This window comes from Nicotiana sylvestris, chromosome 9 (genome assembly GCF_000393655.2).
Source record: "Nicotiana sylvestris chromosome 9, ASM39365v2, whole genome shotgun sequence".
Classification (NCBI taxonomy): domain Eukaryota; kingdom Viridiplantae; phylum Streptophyta; class Magnoliopsida; order Solanales; family Solanaceae; genus Nicotiana; species Nicotiana sylvestris.
In genome coordinates this window covers 13,776,752-13,798,019 of record NC_091065.1, presented here as the reverse complement: position 1 = coordinate 13,798,019, position 21,268 = coordinate 13,776,752, and positions in this window count along the sequence as shown.

Sequence of the window (21,268 nt, the reverse complement as noted above, 5' to 3'; positions counted from 1 at the left end):
TATGTACACCAATTTGAAAGTTGAATAATACATCTGTATCTCTATATACTTGTCTTTACTTTACAGTCTTTATTTTATAACAAAAATAAAGATTTTTATGAAATTTGTTATTCTGCTTTGACGTGGTGTATTTAGACCTTTCAAATGGGTCGTGTTGGTCGGCAATACGATCCATTTAACCTTGTAAAATGATCTCGTAATTGGTTTAGTCTTCTTGACTTTTGACTCGGACCAGACTATCAAGGGGATGATTTGGTTGCAAGTAGTAGATGTGATTGGTTTATAAGAATTTAAGGCTATCGAAATGGACCAGAAAGTCAAGAAGTTAATGAGCCATGTTGAAGAGAAGATGAAATTGACTAAAACAGACAGTTGTTGATGCTACATATTTTTAAGATGATTAGTAATAGTCTAAGAAAGTTGACTTCTATAAGCTTGATCACTTAGAAGATCTTGATTTAATGGAGGTAATGTTGGAACTAAACCAAAATTAGTAATTTTAAATTATTTAGAATTTTTTTTTTGTTTTAAAATTTATGTTTAAATAGGTTTTGTTATCAAAATCAAATAGAAATATATTTTTTACTTTCTAATAAAGTGAGTTTTGTCGCTAATAAATACGATTGTTGCTATCTATCTTTTGTATTGAGATTAATAAGATTATGAGTAAACGCACTGAGCTTTCATATTCCTGCCACGTAAACACCAAAGGGGCGATTGTGTACAGCTTAATTCTTTAGTCAATGTCTAGATGACTTTCAAAGACTTCTTTTAGTTTGTTGCTTCTATAATTTCATGACAAAAGGTTTAATATATTAATTAGGAAAAGACCACTCTTGGTGCGCGACCGATACGATTTACATTCAATAGTTACAAAGTATATAAAATTCATTTTTTTTGTACTTAAAACACACATAAATATATATTATTCTAAAAACTGCTATACAATTTTTTTTGTTTAATTTATCTTTCGTTATACTTGTGGTCCACTTTTTTCTTGTTAGAAAATTTGCTCATATTCGTCCTTATTGTTAATGGTCTCCAACATAAAATTGATGAACCTCACTCCTTCAATTTCTTTGAGAAATAAGGTTCATAATTACCTCTTTTTTTGAAGACGATTTAAAGTACATATAAGCGAGGAACTCTGTTAGAGATAAAAAATAAAGACAAATTATTTTCCCTAATAGCAGGGGTAACACTACGGCAAAAGTTTAATGGAGGATAAAATTGCTCAACTTTGATTAAGGAGAAACAACAAATTATTAATATTAGAGAAATTTTCATAAAGCACTATCTTTTAGTGGTAATTAGCTATATATAGATATCATTTACTATTTTACGGATTGTAGATATCTTTTCTGTTGTTATAAGATGTATTTGATGTATTTAAGCTATTGTATTTATGAATATAGTAACAAAAATAGGCGTGAATCAGGGAAGTCCAACTAATCAGTTGTTGATTCGAGTGTATTCGACTATATTCATGGCGTGAAACATGGGATTACAACTGGATAGATTATTGTATTCGACTGTATTCACGGCATGAAACAGGGGATTACACTGTTTTTAAACGGAAAGTGAATCAGTTAACATAATAGACTCCTAATACAACTCAACAAACTCAATTACAACACACAAATTTTGTATTCTCGGTTATAAAAAAGATTCTCAACCGAAAAATATCCCAAAAACATAGCAATCTTCAGAGAAATTATATAATACATCTGAATACATAAATTATATTAATTAAAAAAACATATGAATACATTCATGGCATATAGCGAGACAGTGAATACAATGAAATACATAGAATACAGTGGGATACAATGAAATACAATGAAAAAAAGATAGTGAATACAATGAAATACAACGAGTTACATTGAATTACAATAAAGAAAAAGACAATGAATACAATGAAATACATGAAAAATACAGCGTGATACGTTGAAAATACATTGAAATATATTAACAGAAAATCAAGTTGCTCAGCCCCAAACTCCGTCGTCTTTGTTCAAGAACAAACCCTAATTTCCGGCGAATCCACCATCGACAAAAAAACCTCAACTCTTTTGCCTTTCTCTCTCTATTTCTCTTCACCGAATATCCCTATAACTCATTAGAACAAATGAAAAGAATGGAAAACCCTAGGTTTGACCGAGTTGGGCTGAATTGATCTACTAGAACTCGTGTAACACTATTGTTGTTGTATATTTCCTTTTCAACGTAAATACTACTGTTGTTGATCTACTAGAACTCGTGTAAACCCTAGGCTTGACCGAGGTGAACGGCAGAAGTAGCGGCGGAAGGACGAGGAAGGCGGGAAGAGGTGGGGCGGCCGATGATAACTAGGGATTTTGACGCATTTTATGCTCCTTCTTGCTTACCCTTTGATTATAAATTCATACAAAATAGTCCCAAAAGGCTCATAAGTTGTGCTTGATTGCAGGTTTGAGCATCAAAGTGACAAGATGTCAAAGATCAGCTCAAAAGGAGTGAAACTTGCACAAGTACCAAAGACAAGACAAGCTCAGGAGAAGCAGGCCTAGTGCGGCCACACTACACTTTGTGCGGTCCGCACTAGAGAGGTTCAGAGACTTAGCAATTCAGGCATTAAGGCAATGCGGCCGCACTACACTTTGTGTAGTCCGCGGTGGACCTCCGCGGCTTCACTGCCATTATGTGCGGTCCGCTGAGTTGAGGTTCAGAGAGATGCCAAGTTCAGATGTTCAAGCCTGTACGGTCTGCAATTATTTTTGTGCGGACCGCATTAGAAGCCTTCGCGGCTGCAGTCCATTCTGTGCGGTCCGCGGAGCCTGGGTTCAGAGAGTTAAATTTGCGAAGTCAAGAGCCTAGTGCGGCCGCACACCATTTTATGCGGTCCGCACTGACCCCGCAGGGGCATTTTTGTCCAGTTTTTCCAGCTTAGTATAAATAGAACCTTTTTCCATTTTTAGGGCATCAGATATTATCAGACATGAGAATACTGTAGTTGCGCTCGTGAGACGATATTTCTTAGCCATTTTGGGCACTTTTACTTTGTTTTAATCATTGAATCTTTGTATTTAGTTCAGTAATTAATTAATATGTGTTCATCTTCATCTATTTCTCTGTTCTTCTCTTCAAGCATGAGTAGCTAGACCCATTAGCTAGGGTTGTGGCTCAACCCTAGTGTGGGCAGTTGATAGGTGTTGCAATTTAGGGTTAGATTGATTATGGGTATTTGTTATTTGGGTCAATTTCATGGTTTAATTACAGAATTAGTGGTTGCAAACACTAGTTTGTGCTAAGTTGACTTGGGCTCTTCTTGAGAAATAGAGCCTAAGTCTCCGAAATTGATCCAACAAGGAATTGGGATGGACTCAAGAGAATTGATAGTCCCAATTAAAGAGTTAAACCTCGAGAGAGTAATACCCGACTTGAACCCTATGTTACTTGAGCAAATTGGCATACCCATTGGTCTTGAGAAAGTAAATTGGGCAAAATCACTTGAACCACCGAGAGGGGTAGAGTGGGTAGAATAGAGCAACGGTTGTAACATACTCTCCAATCATATCAATAGAGCCTTAGTTTCTAGTACCTGTCAATTGACCACCTAGGTGGATGCCACTACCCTAGTGCTTTTAGAATATTTGAACAACCCATAGCATTTAGCTCTTAGCTTAATTTACAATTTGTAGTTTGTTGAAATTAGAATTATAAAAGAAAACCCCAAAAATTATGAGAAGTGCAATTTGGAACCAATACGCAATCCCAACCTAAATAGATACTCAACTCCCTTTCTAGCTCTCTGTGGAAATCGATCCCGACCCAAAATCGGGTAAAATCTATTGCGACCCTCTCTCGCTACTTAATAGTGATGCGGAGTAGGCTGCGATCACTTTTTGGCGCCACTGCTGGGGAACTAACGGTTTTGGATATCTATTTAGTTAGTTTTGTGTATTGTTCTTCTTTCCTTCTTTGTTACTTACTTGTTTGCGTCATTACTCAGGTACCAAGATGGCTTTAAACAACGCTAATGACCCTCTTGGAAACATGATAGCGGGGGAGGAGGTAGATGATCTAGAGCAAGATGAGGTGCCTATTGCACCTCAAGGACAATGTAGAGGCCGAAATGCCAATGCTAATCTAAATGACAATATTCCAGACCCTCTTCCGCCACCTACAAGAGTGGCTCCTAGAGTAATTTTGAACCAGGGTTATGCAAGTGCTATTGTCCCACCCAGAATCTAGGCGGGAAACTTTCAGATAACCAATGTGATGTTGACCTTACTTGAGCATCGTGGGTACTTCACGGGCGCTATGGATCAAAATGCCTACAAACATCTCAAGGGGTTCGTGGATACATGCTGGGGGAGAAAACAGACGAATGTGTCCGAGGATGCGCTGAGATTGAAACTTTTCCCGTTCTCACTTCGGGGGAAGGCATTAGACGGGCTCGAGAGACTCCCCAACCATTCCATCACAACTTGAGATGAGTTGGTGGATAAATTCATTTCTAAATTCTTTTCACCCGGGCATATGGAGGCACTTCGGGATGAGATACTGGATTTCAAGCAAGAGCCCACGGAACCTTTGCATGAGATTTGGGAGAGGTATAGAACGATGGTGAAGGAATGCCCCAATAATGATATGACCGACACTATGATCCAACAAACTTTCTACCGGGGCATCAATACAACAAGTCAATGCATAGTGAACCAACTTTCCGGGGGCAACTTTATGAAGCTATCATATGATGAGGCATCTTATGTGCTTGATGAGATGGCTGACACTTCTTCTGCATGGCAAAGTAGGGCCAATGTGCCTCAAGGTGACCCTATGGTTATTCATTTGCACAAGGAATTACATGACCATGGGCAAGCTATAGCGAAGTTGACAACTACTATGAATCAATTGGCTAAGGCACAGTTACAACAAGTCCAAAATCCTCGCCAAGTGAATGCCATTGTGGGTGTTAATATGCTTGTCAACAAGAGAAGGCAAAGATGGCAACAAAACCAAGGGAATTTTGAGCAATTTGATTATGCATGTGATGGTTTTCAAAATGATGGTTATTGTAAGCACGTGATTTTTGCCCTATGTGAGAAATACTCCCAAAAATTCAAAATAAAACAATTTTTTCTTTGTGTGCAATTTTGAGAATTTTCGTGGAATTTTTGGATAATTATTTATATTTGTCCGTGCATGTTTATTTGTTAAATTAATAAAAAAACAAAATACAAAAAATATGTTGCATTTGCATTTATGATTTAATTCTATAATTAGGAGCAATTAAGTTTGTTTTAATGTCCAAATTGTGTGATTTTATCGTAATTGCTATTTAATTATGTGTTAATTGTTATTAATTTGCATTTTTATATATTAATTTAGTTCTATAAGATAATTTAGGGTTTTTAGAATTTAGTTTTAGTCTAAGAAAAAATAAAAGAAGAAGAAATAGAAGCAATGGAAATAAGAAGAAAATCGGATTGGGCCACCTTTTAATTTAAATCAACCAGGCCCAAACCAAATAACCCCCACCGGGTCGACCCGACCCAGTCTGCCCCATAACCCAAATGAATCACGACCCCCCATTTTCATATTTTCATTTTCCTAACCCCAAAACCCTAAAACCACCCGCCCCCCTCTCCTATTCATCTTACCCAAACCACCCCTTCCCCCTCACGTCCCATGGCTGCCCAAACCACCACCATCTTCACCACGACGGACCAGCCACACCTGCCACACACAGCACCAGCCCACGACGAACAACACCCCATCCCTATTATCCCAAACGACGATCCGCTAAACGACCCCTCATCCTAAACAACCACAGTCCGTCGAGCTCCAGCCAGTCGCCATGGCTGCTGCCTCTTCTGCTTCGTTGTCGAACTCCAGCCATGGACGAACCACCATGAACAACCAGCTGACCCTCCAGTTGCGAGCTCCAGTCAGCTCCCATGGCTGCTGCTGCTCCCATGAACGTCCAGCTGACGACCAGCAGCTCCTTCAGTCGACCACCCATACCCACGACGAACAGCATCCGTGAAACAACTCCAAACGCCAGCTCCACTGTCACGTCTTCAACACCCCAAGTCACCGGAAAAACCATCGCCAAACCACCAGCTCCCTCACGACAAGCAACTCTGCTGCTGTTGCTGCTGCTTCTTCTTCATCAGCAACTCCATCTCCAGGCAGCACGTCGAGTTCATGCTCAGTCATACGTCGAGGCAGTTCGTCAAGGTTCCATTCGAACCGGACTTCAAACTAGTAGGTTTCCGTTCTCTTTTCTTTTAGTTTTCATTCAGTAAATTCATCTTCCGCTCCTTTTCTTCTTTCTATGATTATGTTCGTGTTCCGATAGGTTGGTTTGAATTCGAACCCAGGTCTTTGTTGTAATATTGTTGGATTTAATTCCTGTTCATTTTTTTGTTTGAAGTTCGTTAGTTTTTCATCAAGTGATTTAATGTGAATGTTTATGTGTTGGTCTTTAGTTTTTGATTTAGTATGAATCATTCATCTTGGTTATGATGTTGTTTGATTTAGTTTGAGTTCAACTGATGTTGAGTTTAGTGATTTAAATCTACTTGTTTGTCCTGATAAGTTTGTTGATATGAATCTAACTTTGTTGTTAATTCATGAATGTTGTAGATTAGGAGTTTGTTTGGCGAGTTTGTTTATTCAGAGTTTGTTTGTTAATTAGATCATTGATTAGGTGAATTGGTTATAGCTGATATGGTTCTAGTACAGATTGAAAGTGATGAGGGTAGAATGGTAAATTGCAGTATTTTCAGGGGTAGAATGATAATTTCAGTAGTTTCAGGGGCATTTTCGAAATTTTAAGTTTTAGTAATTGATTAATTTGAGTGTTCTGTCCACTAAGCGCTAATATATTAAAATAATACATAAAATAATACGTAATGGGGGACAAGACAAGTGGTAGCGGGAATTAATACATTATTTAATATAGTGGGGGACAAAGCATGCGGCAGTGGGGCAATAAGGGAATTAAATAAAGAAAAGATATGTGGTAGTGTGAACTAATATATTTGTTTAATCTAGTGGGGGACAAAACATTAAGTAGTGGGATTCAAAAGGGGGATGGGGAGAAGATGGTGTGATTTAATTTAAATGCTTCAAGTTTGGCTATAAATAAGAAGAGGTGGACACAAGTCAAGGGAGGGAATTTTCTGCACATTAAGGGAGAATTGGGAATTTTCTGAACATTAAGAGAGAATTGGAGATTTTTAGGAAAAGAAAAAACATTCAGGAAATCTAAAGAGAGAGTAGTATACACCCGATATACACTCTGGATAAACTGGATATACAGAGGGAGAATTCATTTTAAAAAAAAAATCGAAAAGAAGAAAGAGTGAGGTCTTGCTTTGACTACTGAAAATCAGAATTAGTGTTGTTTTTTTTGTTGAATTGAAGTTTTGAGTTTCTTTCCTCAAGAGTCTGAAAGACAAAGAGTCAGAAATCGATTGTCCTATTGCATTCCTGGTTCACTTTGTTTCTGCCCGTTGATTGATGTTGGTGTTTCTGGACATTCATTTGGTTAGTTCCTTGAGTTTGGTTGGTTATTTGTTATTGTTTCATTGGGGTGTTGCTGGAATTCTGCTGGTTTTATTAAACACTGTTACTGTTGTTGTTCTGTTTCCGTTACTGTTGTTGTTGCTGTGTTGTTGCTACTGCTCCTGCTGATCCTTTTCTTCCTTTTCCTTGTGGTCCCTTTCTAGGTACACATTTCTGAGATTAGTACTGATGTGACTTCAAACTGCAAAAATGCTGAATTAAAAGGCTTAACAGATTGCTTATTAAAATGTGTTCAATTAATGTATTAGAATGTATATTAGGAAATATTGTATATGTTTATGCTCATCTTAGACATGTATTTACATTGTACAACTATACTGAAAATTGGACTGTACTTAGAACTATTCTAAGTAGTTTGAACTGTTTTCTATATACCTATGGGTACATGAATTGATAGATAGTCATTACTGGAGATTATTTTGATTTAGTTTAATTAGTGAAGTATAACTCTGAATTCATGCAAACCGGAATAGAAATGAGTCAAAGCTTGTGAATTTTTAATCATGTTAGTAATGGAGATCTGTAAATATTAGGCAGAATAAAAAAAATGGCCAGTAATTTCGTAGAATCAGTAGGCCCACTATATTTTAAGTTAGGATCGTAGTAGTAATTGCTAAGATCATTAATCCAATAGGCATGAGTTGAGTTCAAACAAGACGAGTTAACGATTAAGTTTAACAAACTTTCGAATAAGCATTAGTGATTAAGGTTAATTCCAGTTTCAAATAGTTGTAAACAATTAATTCCAACGGTTCAATTCATCTAACAATGTGGGTCTAAATTAGTTAGAGGATAATTAGTTTATTTTGGTAATATTATTTGTAAATTCCGTATTCTATTTATAATTTCAATTTTAGTAATATTCAATTACAGAATAAGGCATGAAACAATCTCCCTTTGTCTCGATTGCAATTTTCAGTTTGCATTTGTCTTAATCCGACAAATAAGTAGCGGCCTTTTCAAGCATGTAATTAATTAGAATTTTTCTTTTTTTTAGAGACGAACTTAAAAAGAAAAAATGTAGTCACTTTAGGATTATCCTTTTAAAATGAACGAGATGAGCCTCGCCCAATAAAACGCACAAGTTGCGGGGCCCTCAATAATTGGTTCATAATTGTATAGACTTCGGGATCGGCCGTTTAGCAAATTTCACGGCCTTATCCAAAATAATGATACGCTAGTCGCTTTAGGCGCGCCTTTAATAATTTACTTTCTTAAACTCGGGTGCACATTTATGTGACCCAAATCCAAATCTCAACAGAGTCGAAATGTGTCAATAACCACGGGTACATTGATGTGACGTGGTTCGAGATACGTTTTTCACAATGTTGTAATTCTCTGTTAAATAATAATAATAAAAGCGGTAAAGAGTTTAAAGTTTGCACATAAGTTCATAATTTTATAAAATCAGATAATTAAGCTAAATACGACAGTTGAGCGACCGTGCTAGAACCACGGAACTCGGGAATGCCTAACACCTTTTCCGGGTTAACAGAATTCCTTATCCGGATTTCTGATTTGCGGACTGTAATACAGAGTCATTCTTTTCTTCGATTCGGGATTAAAACCGGTGACTTGGGACACCATAAATCTCCCAAGTGGAGACTCTGAAATAAATAAATAAATAAATCCCGTTTCGACAGTCCTTTAATTGTAAAAAACTCCCTTTCGCGCCCCTTTGCGGCGGCGCGGGCGAAAAAGGAGGTGTGACAGCTCTGGCGACTCTGCTGGGGACTTTACCCAGAACCACTGGTTCAGGTTTAGAAATTCGAGCTTAGAATAATTGTTGTATTTGGCTTTATCATGTGATTGAGCTTTAAAGTGCAAAATGATGCTTTCTACCGCTTTGATATTATTTGAACTGTACATATAAATTGTGCCGAAACCTTCTCTTCTCACCTCCGGGGATGTGATTACTGGTTGAGACTCCCTATTCTGTTAGTGTCATTCCCTGAAATAAAAGAGGCTCGGAAAGTTTCTAAGCCGACTGACCTTTTGGTTCTCGGAAAGGAGCTCCTTCCTCAACTCGAGTTGTCCGCTCAGGTACACTGTCTAGAACATATACCCAGGTTGAACCTAGAATAACTTGACTTCATGCTGGATCCCTAGTAGGAACGTTTATTTGCATCATGTTGCATTTGACTTAGGGGACTCAACACTGGGGTTGAGTCCGTCTAGGACAAGCAACCTGAAATGAAAAAAGACCATACTCCTGCATCTTGTTTGTTTTGCACATTTATTTGCTTCAGATCTGCATGCTGATCGGCTTCTAAAATCGGGAATTTTTGAAAAATTGTGAAAAAGAGAAAAAAATAGTAGTGTAGAAAGATAATTCTGAGTTACCGGCGAACTCTGCCAAAATTTTGTGAAAAAAAAATGTTTTTTTAGTGTAATTTGTTTAAACAAGTCTTGTTGTCAGAATTAGTTTATTGTCGTGTCCCGAACTACGCGGGTCTGATTCTCACAAGATGTGAGATACGTTGGCATACATCTTCGGTTCCGGCCCACCATATTCAAAAAATCCAAAAATATTTTTCATTACTCGCATCTTTAGAAAGTCTTTCTTTTAGACCTCAATTTAAAAAAATATATAATACAAAAATATTTCGTTTTAATCTCTCTCAAATCCAAAAATATTTGTTTAAAAATTCAAAAGAAAATTCAAGATTCAAAAATATTTTTTCTTTTCTTTTGTAGTATTTCTTTCATAAATTCAGAGTAATAGCCGAAAAATATTTCGTTTCTTCTTTAGAAGTTTTTCTTTCGAAATTTCCAAAAACAAAAAAAAAAGAAGTTAAAATTCAAAAAATATTTCTTTAGACGTCTTTCTTTTCAAAAGTTTTTCTTTTCTTTTTTAAAAAAAAAAACAAATCGAAATCCAAAAATATTTTCTTTCTTCTTTGTAAGTATTTTATTCGAAAAAAAAAAGTTAGTTTATTTCCTTTATTGCTGAGAGGCCCGAACTACGCCGGTTTGATTCTCATAGGATGTGAGATACGTAGGCAGCCCTCTTCGGGTCCAACCTTCTCTTTTACAAAAATAGCCAAAAAAATGTCAAAAATTTTAATTTTTCATAGAGTTGGGTGATGCTGTTTTTGTCAAAATAGCCGAATGTTCCCAAAAAGGACGCCGGCAGGCTTACTTTGCATAAACGGCCACCTTTGGTCATGTTTTTAGGATTTTGGTCGGTTAGCTAACGCAGCCTTAAAATCTTCGTCCCCGAGGTGCTGAAAGGTCGCGTTGGCAAAGCCTGGTCTTTTATTTTAATTTAAAAAATAATAAGAAAAAGATTTAGTGGTCAAGAACCGTTTAGATTTTTGGTCAAAATAAGCCGAGCCAGCTTCGGCGGTGTCTTAAACCGTTCTTGCCGAGATAGCCTTAGAGTATCTTTTAGTTGTCAAAAGGCTATTTTCGTAAAAGAACGGACAAGTTTGTGAAGTGTCATAAAATAATCTTCCCGACCTGAAAATTCATGTGAAATTGGGAAGGGGCCACGTTTGCAAAAACAGCCGTTTGGTTAAAATCGGCATATAGGGGAAGGTATCTGTCATTTTATTTTTCTTGAGTTTGTATTTCTTTTGATTAGAGTATGTGGACCATTTGACTTTCGAGTCTGTTGTTCGTCTTTAAGTGATTCCAAAAATGTTTTATTCTTGTTTACCTTTTATGTGGCAGAACTACGCCCGGTCTGATTCATGCGGGGACATGATACGTAGGCAATCCACATAAGATTCGACCATCACTAAAAAGATTTTTTTTTTTAAAAAGGGAGCACGATTACAAGAAGCCGGAAGGACGCACGTAACTGAAGCAAATACATGATAGAGAGGGTTAACTGTCTAGCTGCATTGCATCCTCAATGTATGTTTTTCCTATCTATTAAAAACCCTAACGCTAACCGGTTGCTCTCATTTTTGTTCTTTTTCAATCTTTAGAAAAGTGGTTGGTTGTGGTCCTGAAAGTAACGCTTCCCTGCAACACAAAGGCAAAAGACAATGGCAGAGAACAACAGAACTGAGTGGGTTGGTACCGATGCCCGAAATCGGTTGGTTGAACAGGACTACGGGTTGGTAGAAGAAGTAAAAATGTTGAGACAGCATGTGGCAGCCATGTATCAGGCATGGATGACTGGGAAAGCACCACCCCCGCCACTGCCTAGCTTCTTGAACTCTATCCTTGCCCAAGCACCTAACATAATAACAGATGATCCCCCATACTCTCCATATCAACCCACTTATAACAGCTTTTCCAGCCACCCGAGTAGCTCCATCACTCGTCGTTCAACTATATCCTCCCAACACTACTACCCTCCCCAACGCTACTTCTCTTCACGGGATTCCCAAAAACATGCTTCACTTTCCCAGTACCCAGCTCCACAAAATTCCTATCCTCCCTCACAAGCCTACCGAAAGCCCTCTGGATCAGGTTTCCGGCCCAATCAAGCATTTAAGAATGAGAGGTTGTTGAAGAAAGAAAAGGCTTTCACCCCTGTTGGAGGATCATATGCCAGTTTGTTCCAAAGGTTAAAGCAATTGGACATGCTGAAGCCGATTCGTATAAAAATGTCAAACCCTTTGTCAAAGAAGTTTGATTGTTATCGAAGGTGCACATATTGCTCAGATGCCCCGGGGCATGACACAGAGAAGTGTTGGAAGCTGAAGAAAGCAATTCAGAAGCTTATTGATGCAGGTGACATTGTCATGCAAAATCCAGATGCAACAGACACTAGCCAAAGTCCGTCGCCTATGGGTAATGAGATGCATATGTCGAATATGACTTATTTTGAAAAGGAATATGAGAAGTTTTCTGAGATCCTCGGAGGTCCGCGCGTTGCAGAGTTCTTAGTGCTATCAGAGGTGGCTCTTAAGAACGAGCCCGCAAAGGGAACCCAAAAGCAATTTGTTAAGAACAATTAGATGGAAGCTGGTGGAGGTCCCAGTAATGTTGATGTCGAATTCAGTGGCTAAGATGCCGAGCTTGGCAATTGGAAAGACGCTCCTTTCTTGGTTGGTCAGGGAGGAGTTTTGGTGGTTTATTTTGTTATCATTTTTGTTGTCCGGGTTATTTGCAGGGTTGTAATCCAGACATTGTCTTGTGTCAGACCCTCTTATCCTTCCATTTTGTCATAGTGGTTTGTTTAGTGTTGTCTAGGATTTGTTTTAGGGTTGTACCCTAGTTGTTTTGCTTGTTTCGTTATACGAACCATTTCACCGCTTGTCTAATGCAAATTCCGGTCTTTTGTTACCTCCAGCCATCTTCTTTGTTTAGTTCTTTTTATCCTTTTGTTTTGTCCTTGTTCAAACGCCAATTCTAGTGACATGACATGCACACACAGTTTGGGCCTAATCTTAAGAGTTAATTATAAAAGCCATTGGGAGATGATCGAGACACTTAAGGGAAATAAGAACAGCTTGAGATCATTTGAAGCCCGAGCCACGTGAAACTGGGGCAAGTAAAACATAAAGAAAAACCATAAAAGCAAGTTAGCCATATTGCCAAGAGGGTCGTGCACGGTAACGAAAGTGAGAGTATTGCCCAAATGTGCTTCAAAAATGACAAATGAAAAGGCGAATGTGTGGATATGGTTATCAAGTCCAACACAATCAGAAGATGTGGCGAGTATTTAATTGTGTTGTTTGTGCTTGGCATGTTTTGAAGATTGTAATGACGAAGGCATTTTATTCTGCTATCTAAACACTTTATCCTTTGTTAACCCTCTTGAGCCTTATTGGTTTTCTTTCGTACCCCTCGTTCTGAATCAGTAGCAAAGACTAGAAAACAGAAGCATGGAAAATAAAGAAAAAGAAAACAAAAGGGAAAAGAAAACAACAGAAACAACAAAACAACAAAAGAGAAAGGAGAAAGGAGAAAGGAGAAATGAGAAAGAGAAAGAAAAGAAAAGAAAATAATAAATAAGTGGAAAAAAAGGAATTGGGAACTACGTTTGACCTGATTCCTCAAAGAGGATACGTAGGCGCTTCACGACTCGGTCATAGTGTGCATAGTGTAACATAGTATAAAAAAAATCAAATAAAAAAAAAAATACCCAAGTAGAAACTGGGGCAGAAGTTGTGTTTGATGTAAAGAAATTTGGTTCCGAAGGTTGTAAAATTTGAACCCAAATTGATTCGTTTTGAGTCGCTAATACCCTTTCTTTCTAGCCCTATCCAAAACCCCACGTTACGGTCCAAAGAAAGACCTTTTGACCAGTCTTCAAAATATGCCGCCGAGTCATGCAAATGGAAGTCGAGAATAACACTCTGATCCCCGGCAGAAAAATAATAAAATGAGAGAGTCTTATTGGTGAAAACCTTCACGGGCACCTTGAGGCGGCTATAAGTTGAGAGAAAAACCAAAATGAGAGAGGCTTGATAGTGAAAACCCTTCGGGCACTACAAGTCGAATAAAGATTGAGAATCATACAGGAAAGCACCAGACGAAGATTGTGAAAGGCGATTAACGATAGAGGATAGGCCACGTGTGCATGTCATGACCAACAGAGTCGATATCCACATATGATAGGTTTTACTTCGTAGTTTTCTTGTTAGGAGTCATCTCTTTCTTGTGCCTTTTACTATGTTCCTTTTACCTTTGTCATTTCCTATTCTTGAGTCTCGTTGGTCAGAACAAGCGAGAAATGATTTCAAAATTTGCCATCAACTTTCCGATTATGCAAGATGAGATCTGACTAGTACATCAAAGTGGTATAAGTCAGGAAAGAACAAGCGCAATGAGCTGGTAATAGTCAACATGCTTTGAGGATTCGTGCAAAATACCCAAGATTGGTCCATGTCAATTCAGGGACAGTGCAACAAAAGAGGGCCAGGGGAATTGAACCAAGGGTATATTCTATGATGAGATTGACAAAAGGATGGACCAGTGTCCAGAAGGATATCCCCAGCAGAAATCAAGGATTATAAGGCCAAGGCCAGTGGAAAATCAAGAAAGAATAATGCGGAAAGCAATGGACGTAATTGAGAAATTCATAGGAGACTCAAAGGTTGGGGAAATGCCAGTTCATGGACAATACCGCAAAAGAAGATATTGGGTCTGCACCGGGAAAAGGTATTTTAGTAACACAGACGAGGGAAGGAGTGGTTAATCAATGAACGAATATGCAAGATCTTCAAGTGAAATCAGCTGGCATGAAAATACATGAGGTCAGATAAGGAGACTAGGAAAATGGTTAAGAGGTTCGTGAATAAGGAATCGTCAAGAAGGTCGGAAGGTATCAGCCCAGTTCAAGATGGTCAGACAACGCATAGATGGGAAGATATTTGATAGCATCCCCAGCAGGAGTATCGCAACCAACCACCACGTTTTAAACCGACCAAATTTTCTTTGATTTGAAGCAGGGACAGGGAATGTTACTGACGACAGAAAGACGTGCCATAAGAAAGATTGTCAAACTGGGGCAGAAAATTTTCGTTCATTTCGAAAATTTTCGGGAAGTATAACACAAGTTTAGTGAAAAGCGGTATAACTAGCGATTTTTCGGGAGAAGGCAAAACAAGTCTTAGAGAAAGCAATGTCAGAAGGAAGATAACACGAGTTTGCGGAGGAATGAAACATCAGTCTTAAGGGAAGTAGTCTTTGAAGGAGTAAGATAACATATTTTTGAAAAATGTTATCCCCAGTAGTTCGCATAGAAGATAGTACAAGTTTTGAGGAAAGTAGTTTTGAAGAAAGATAATTCAAGTTAGAAGGAAAATGGTTGATAGCATCCCTAGCAGGAGTATCGCAACCAACCACCATGTTTAAACTCACAAGTTGTCTTTGTTTGAAACAGGGATGGAAGCTATGTTCATATCAAAGCTTGGAAGGTTGAAATTTTCAGGTGTAATGCCCCAATTCTGCTTACACAAAAGGCTATTGAGAAGATCACACATCACCACTAGGAAAAACATTTCCTAGTCTGGGTTTTCAAGTTATATTTTGTTGTAGGAGATGCACTTCCTAAATTGAGATTTTACCCTTAGGAGACGCACTTCCTAGTTTGGATCATATGAGTTTTAGTCACTGAAGTTCACACTTCTAGGAGACGCACTTCCTAGTCTCAGTCATTTAAATTCATTCCTAGGAGACGCACTTCCTAGTTTGAGTCATTGAAGTTACACTTGTAGGAGACGTATTTCCTAAATTGAGAGTTCATTCATAGGAGAAGCAGTTCCTAGCTCGAGTCATTGATATTTCACCCCTAGGAGATGCACTTCCTAGTCTGGGTCTTTCGGGTTATATTTTTGCTTTAGGAGACGCACTTCCTAAATTGAGATTTTCTCCTAGGAGACGCACTTCCTAGTCTGGTTCATTTAAGTTCATTCGTAGGAGACGCACTTCCTAGTTTGAATCATTGAAGTTTCACCCCTAGGAGACGCACTTCCTAGTCTGGGTCTTTCAGGTTATATTTATGTTTTAGGAGACGCACTTCCTAAATTGAGATTTTCTCCTAGGAGACGCACTTCCTAGTCTCGGTCATTTAAATTCATTCATAGGAGACACACTTCCTAGTTTGAATCATTGAAGTTTCACCCCTAGGAAACGCACTTCCTAGTCTGGGGCTTTCGGGTTATATTTTTGCTTTAGGAGACGCACTTCCTAAATTGAGATTTTCTCCTAGGAGACGCACTTCCTAGTCTGGTTCATTTAAGTTCATTCATAGGAGACGCACTTCCTAGTTTGAATCATTGAAGTTTCACCCCTAGGAGACGCACTTCCTAGTCTGGGTCTTTCGGATTATATTTTTGCTTTAGGAGAACTGTTTGCTCGTCAGAGTTTTGGGTTTTACTCATAGGAGACACACATCCTGGCCTAGTCATTAGTTTACTCTCACCATTGCATCAATAGTATAAGTGGTTTACAATATTGCTAACAGTTCACAAATCTTCCTAGTGCAAACTGGGGCAGAAAATTTCCTTTGTTTTGTCTATTTTGTGGAAGTCAGGAGCCCGCCTGGAGAATGGAGGTGTTGAAATTTTTAAGAATTTGTGGAAGTCAGAGCCCGCCTGGAGAATGGAGGTGTTAAAATTTCGAGTTGTTGAAGTTAGGAGCCCGCCTGAAAAATGGAATGGCGATTTATTTTTTGAAGTTGTTGTTGAGGTCAGGAGCCCCGCCTGAAGAACGGAATGGCGATTTATCTTTCGAAGTTGTTGAAATCTCGCCCGCCTGAAGAAAGGAATGGCGATTTATTTTCGAAGTTGTTGTTGAGGTCAGGAACCCCCCTGAAGAACGGAATGACGATTTATTTTTCGAAGTTGTTGTTGAGGTCAGGAGCCCCCCTGAAGAACATAATGATGATTTATTTTTCAAAGTTGTTGTTGAGGTCAGGAGCCCCCCTGAAGAATAGAATGGCGATTTATTTTTTGGAGTTGTTGACGCTTTATTTTCGAAGTTGTTGTTGAGGTCAGGAGCCCCCCTGAAGAACGGAATGGCGATTTATTTTTTGAAGTTGTTGTTGAGGTCAGGAGCCCCCCCTGAAGAACAGAATGACGATTTATTTTTCGAAGTTGTTGAAATCTCGCCAGCCTGAAGAAAGGAATGGCGATTTATTTTTCGAAGTTGTTGTTGAGGTCAGGAGCACCCCCTGAAGAACAGAATGGCGATTTATTTTTCGAAGTTGTTGAAATCTCGCCCGCCTGAAGAAAGGAAAGGCAATTTATTTTCGAAGTTGTTGTTGATGTCAGGAGCCCCCCCTGAAGAACGGAATGACGATTTATTTTTTGAAGTTATTGTTGAGGTCAGGAGCCCCCCCTGAAGAACGGAATGGCGATTTATTTTTCAAAGTTGTTGTTGAGGTCAGGAGCCCCCCTGAAGAACGGAATGGCGATTTATTTTTCGAAGTTGTTGTTGAGGTCAGGAGCCCCCCCTGAAGAACAGAATGGCGATATATTTTTCGAAGTTGTTGAAATCTCGCCCGCCTGAAGAAAGGAATGGCGATTTATTTTCGAAGTTGTTGTTGAGGTCAGGAGCCCCCCTGAAGAACGGAATGGATGATTTATTTTTCGAAGTTGTTGTTGAGGTCAGGAGCCCCCTGAAGAACGGAATGACGATTTATTTTTCAAAGTTGTTGTTGAGGTCAGGAGCCCCCCTAAAGAACAGAATGACAATTTATTTTCAAAGTTGTTGTCGAGGTCAGGAGCCCCCTGAAGAACAGAATGACGATTTATTTTTCGAAGTTGTTGAAATCTCGCCCGCCTGAAGAAAGGAATGGCGATTTATTTTCGAAGTTGTTGTTGAGGTCAGGAGCCCCCCCGGAAGAACGGAATGGCGCTTTATTTTCAAAGTTGTTGTTGAGGTGAGGAGCCCCCCCTAAAGAACAGAATGTCGATTTATTTTTCGACGTTGTTGTTGAGGTCATGATCCCCCTGAAGACAGAATGGCGATTTATTTTTCGAAGTTGTTGTTGAGGTCAGGAGCCCCCCTGAAGAACAGAATGGCGATTTATTTTTCGAAGTTGTTGAAATCTCGCCAGCCTGAAGAAAGGAATGACGATTTATTTTCGAAGTTGTTGTTGAGGTCAGGATCCCCCCCTGAAGAACGGAATGGTGATTTATTTTTCAAAGTTGTTGTTGAGGTCAGGAGCCCCCCTGAAGAACAGAATGACGATTTATTTTTCGAAGTTGTTGAAATCTCTCCCCCCTGAAGAACGGAATGACGATTTATTTTTCGAAGTTGTTGGTTGAGGTTGGGAGCCCGCCCATATAACAGAGGAATACATTTCAGTCTTTACATTTTAAGTTGAGGAAGTTGGGAGCCTGCCCATATAACAGAGAAATACATTTCAGTCTTTACATTTCAAGTCTGGAGGTTGGGAGCCCGCCCATATAACAGAGGAATACATTTCAGTTGTCACACCTTCTTTTTCACCTATACCCGTAGGGGCGTGAAGGAGTTTTTCCAATTAAAGGACAATTAGAACGGGAGTTAATTATTAATTATTCAGAGTCGCCACTTGGGAGATTAATGGTGTCCCAAGTCACCGGTTGAATCCTGAACCGAGGAAATTTATGACTCTGTAAACAGTCCGCGAACCAGAAATCCGAGTAAGGAATTCTGTTAACCAGGGAGAAGGTGTTAGGCATTCCCGAGTTCTGTGGTTCTAACACGGTCGCTTAACTGTTGTATTTGATTTTATCTGATTTCAAAAAAAACATGTTCTTGCTCATGTGCCTTTTATTAATTTTTCACCGCTTTTATTATAGTTATTATTTTTAGAATTGCGACGTCATGAAAACACGTTTCGAACCACGTCGCAATCAATGCACCCGTAGTTATCAACACATTTCGACTTCGTCGAGATTTGGATTTGAGTCGCATCATTGCGCACCCGTATTTAAGAAGGTTATTTAATTAAATCGTGCCTAAAGATGCTAACGTAGTGTTATTTTCGGAAAATCCATGAAGTTCTCTAAACGGCCATCCCAAATTCTAATTATTTCGATAATTATCTACTAAGGAGCTCACATTTATTTATTTTTATACGGTGCGGCCCGTCTCAGTTTGTGAACCTCTTTTCTATCATTATTTGCTTTTAAGAATTAAGATGTCGCAAAAACGTGTTTCGAACCCCTTCGCAATCAATGCGCCCGTGATTGTCAACACATTTTGATTTTGTCGAGATTTAGATTTGGATCACATCAATGCACACCCGAGTTTTAAGAAGGTATTTTAATTAAAATCGCGCTTAAAGATTCTAACGCATTGTTATTTTGAGGAGGGTGGTGAAATTCACTAACACAACCTTTCCAACTTTAGACAGTGAGATAATTATGCTACTAAGCACTTAAGGATTCTAATTGATTAAAGCCAGTACTTTGTTGAATTTGAATTTGAACATCCAGGTAGAAATGCCGAGCAAATGGGCTCTGAGCCCATAAGGCCCAACTAATGCTATTGCACATGCTGCAGGCACAGGCCCTTAGAGCGCTAGGCGTCGGGTATAAAGCAGGCCCAAAATTTTAACTTGCAGTCGTACAGCCCAGGGATCGAATCCTTGGGCACCTTTTGATTTAACTAATTTCTCAAGCCTTAATGCACCTAGGCCCTAATTCGATTTATCATCTAACCAAAATCTGGGCTACCTGCTAGTACGCCAGGCCCAAAACTGGCCCAGTATGAAGCTGTTGATTGTACAATTCATATTAGTCCAAAATTAAAAGCAGTCATGTGTATTGAACTCAAAATCAATTACAACTTTGCAGATTTAACTTCAGCAGACTGTGGAACTTAAACAAACTGAAAACTACAATTGCATAAACATGAAATGCACAGTCTAAACAATCCACAGCCTGATTACATGCATGAATTTAAATACCAAAGTACCCACTTACTAATTAAAATGATCAAACTCATGCTTGACAGTTCATCAGTCCCAATTATACAAACCAAACCAGGATTAATCTAGTACCTAAAGGACATGAGTGAGCTAACTGTTTTATATACTAAGTTAAACAAAAAAACATGAAAAATTCAGAGATCAACTTCAGACAGCATGTTTACTTCAATTCCATAAACTTGAGAGTTACAGAACAAGTACCTAGAAATTGAAATGAAAATAGAGAAAATGAGAGGAATCAACTACTTTCAACAGCAACAGCAACAAACTCAGCAATGTTACACCACAGAAATACAGGCAGATTGCTTTGAAAACCAGAAATATAAGCAGACTCCACATATCAGTTTAACATACTTCAAATATACCCCTGACCCTCACAGCTGCACCTAAGCACCTCTGTAATAAGGCTAAACCCAAAACCCAAGATTGAAATCCAGTGATGAAACTGTGAAGTTGTTTCGGATTTCTCCATTTTTGATGTTTTTGTTTTCTGAATAATCTTAGAATTAAAATGCTAACTGAAATCAAAAGCAAGAATGAAAGCTCAAATTGAAACTCAGGGCTGAAGGTAGAAGACGAGAGCAGAACCCCTTTCCCAAGGCATTTCATGCCCTTTTATAGGCAACCCCAAAGAGAATAGATCAGATTCTGATTTTTCAATCAGTCCCTCCCTATTTTCAGTTTGGTCCCTCTATTCTTAACTTGCTAAACAAGTAAATGCCTTGTTCGAGGTAAACCAGTGGGTGCAATGGAAAGAGGAGTGTGAGGGGGATCTGTGGTGTTAACCCCGGAGTGAACGGCGTAGGTTGTGTTCACCGCCGGCGAGGGATTTAGGGGCGGCGCAAATTAGGGTTGGAGGAGAAGGGTGGGGTAAGGAAGACGAGGCAAATGGGGGTAGGGGGAAGTTTCAGACACTTAAATACAGGTAACCTAGTTAGATCCGGACCGTTGGATTGATGAGATCCAGCGGTCCTGATTCAGGGACCCCGAAACGACACCGTTTCGTTTAGAAGGGGGGCAGACCGGGCATGGATTTGGGTTGGACAATTTTGAGGTGTTTGGGCCTGAGAATTTTCAACGCATTGGCCCAAATTTTGGTCTTTAATAAGACCACTTTTCTACTCTTATTTTCTTTTCTTACTTTTACAATTTTTATAATTTTTTATAATTTTTATAAAGATGTAAAACTAACATGAAATCCTGATTGTTTCAAAACAAAGACTAATTAATTCCTAAAATTGTTCAAAAACTATTTCATGACAATTTCACAATAAAAATCATTAAAATACAAAAGTGAACTATTTTTGTGATTTTCATGCTTTGCTCTAAACAAATTATCCCTTAATTGATACTAAATAT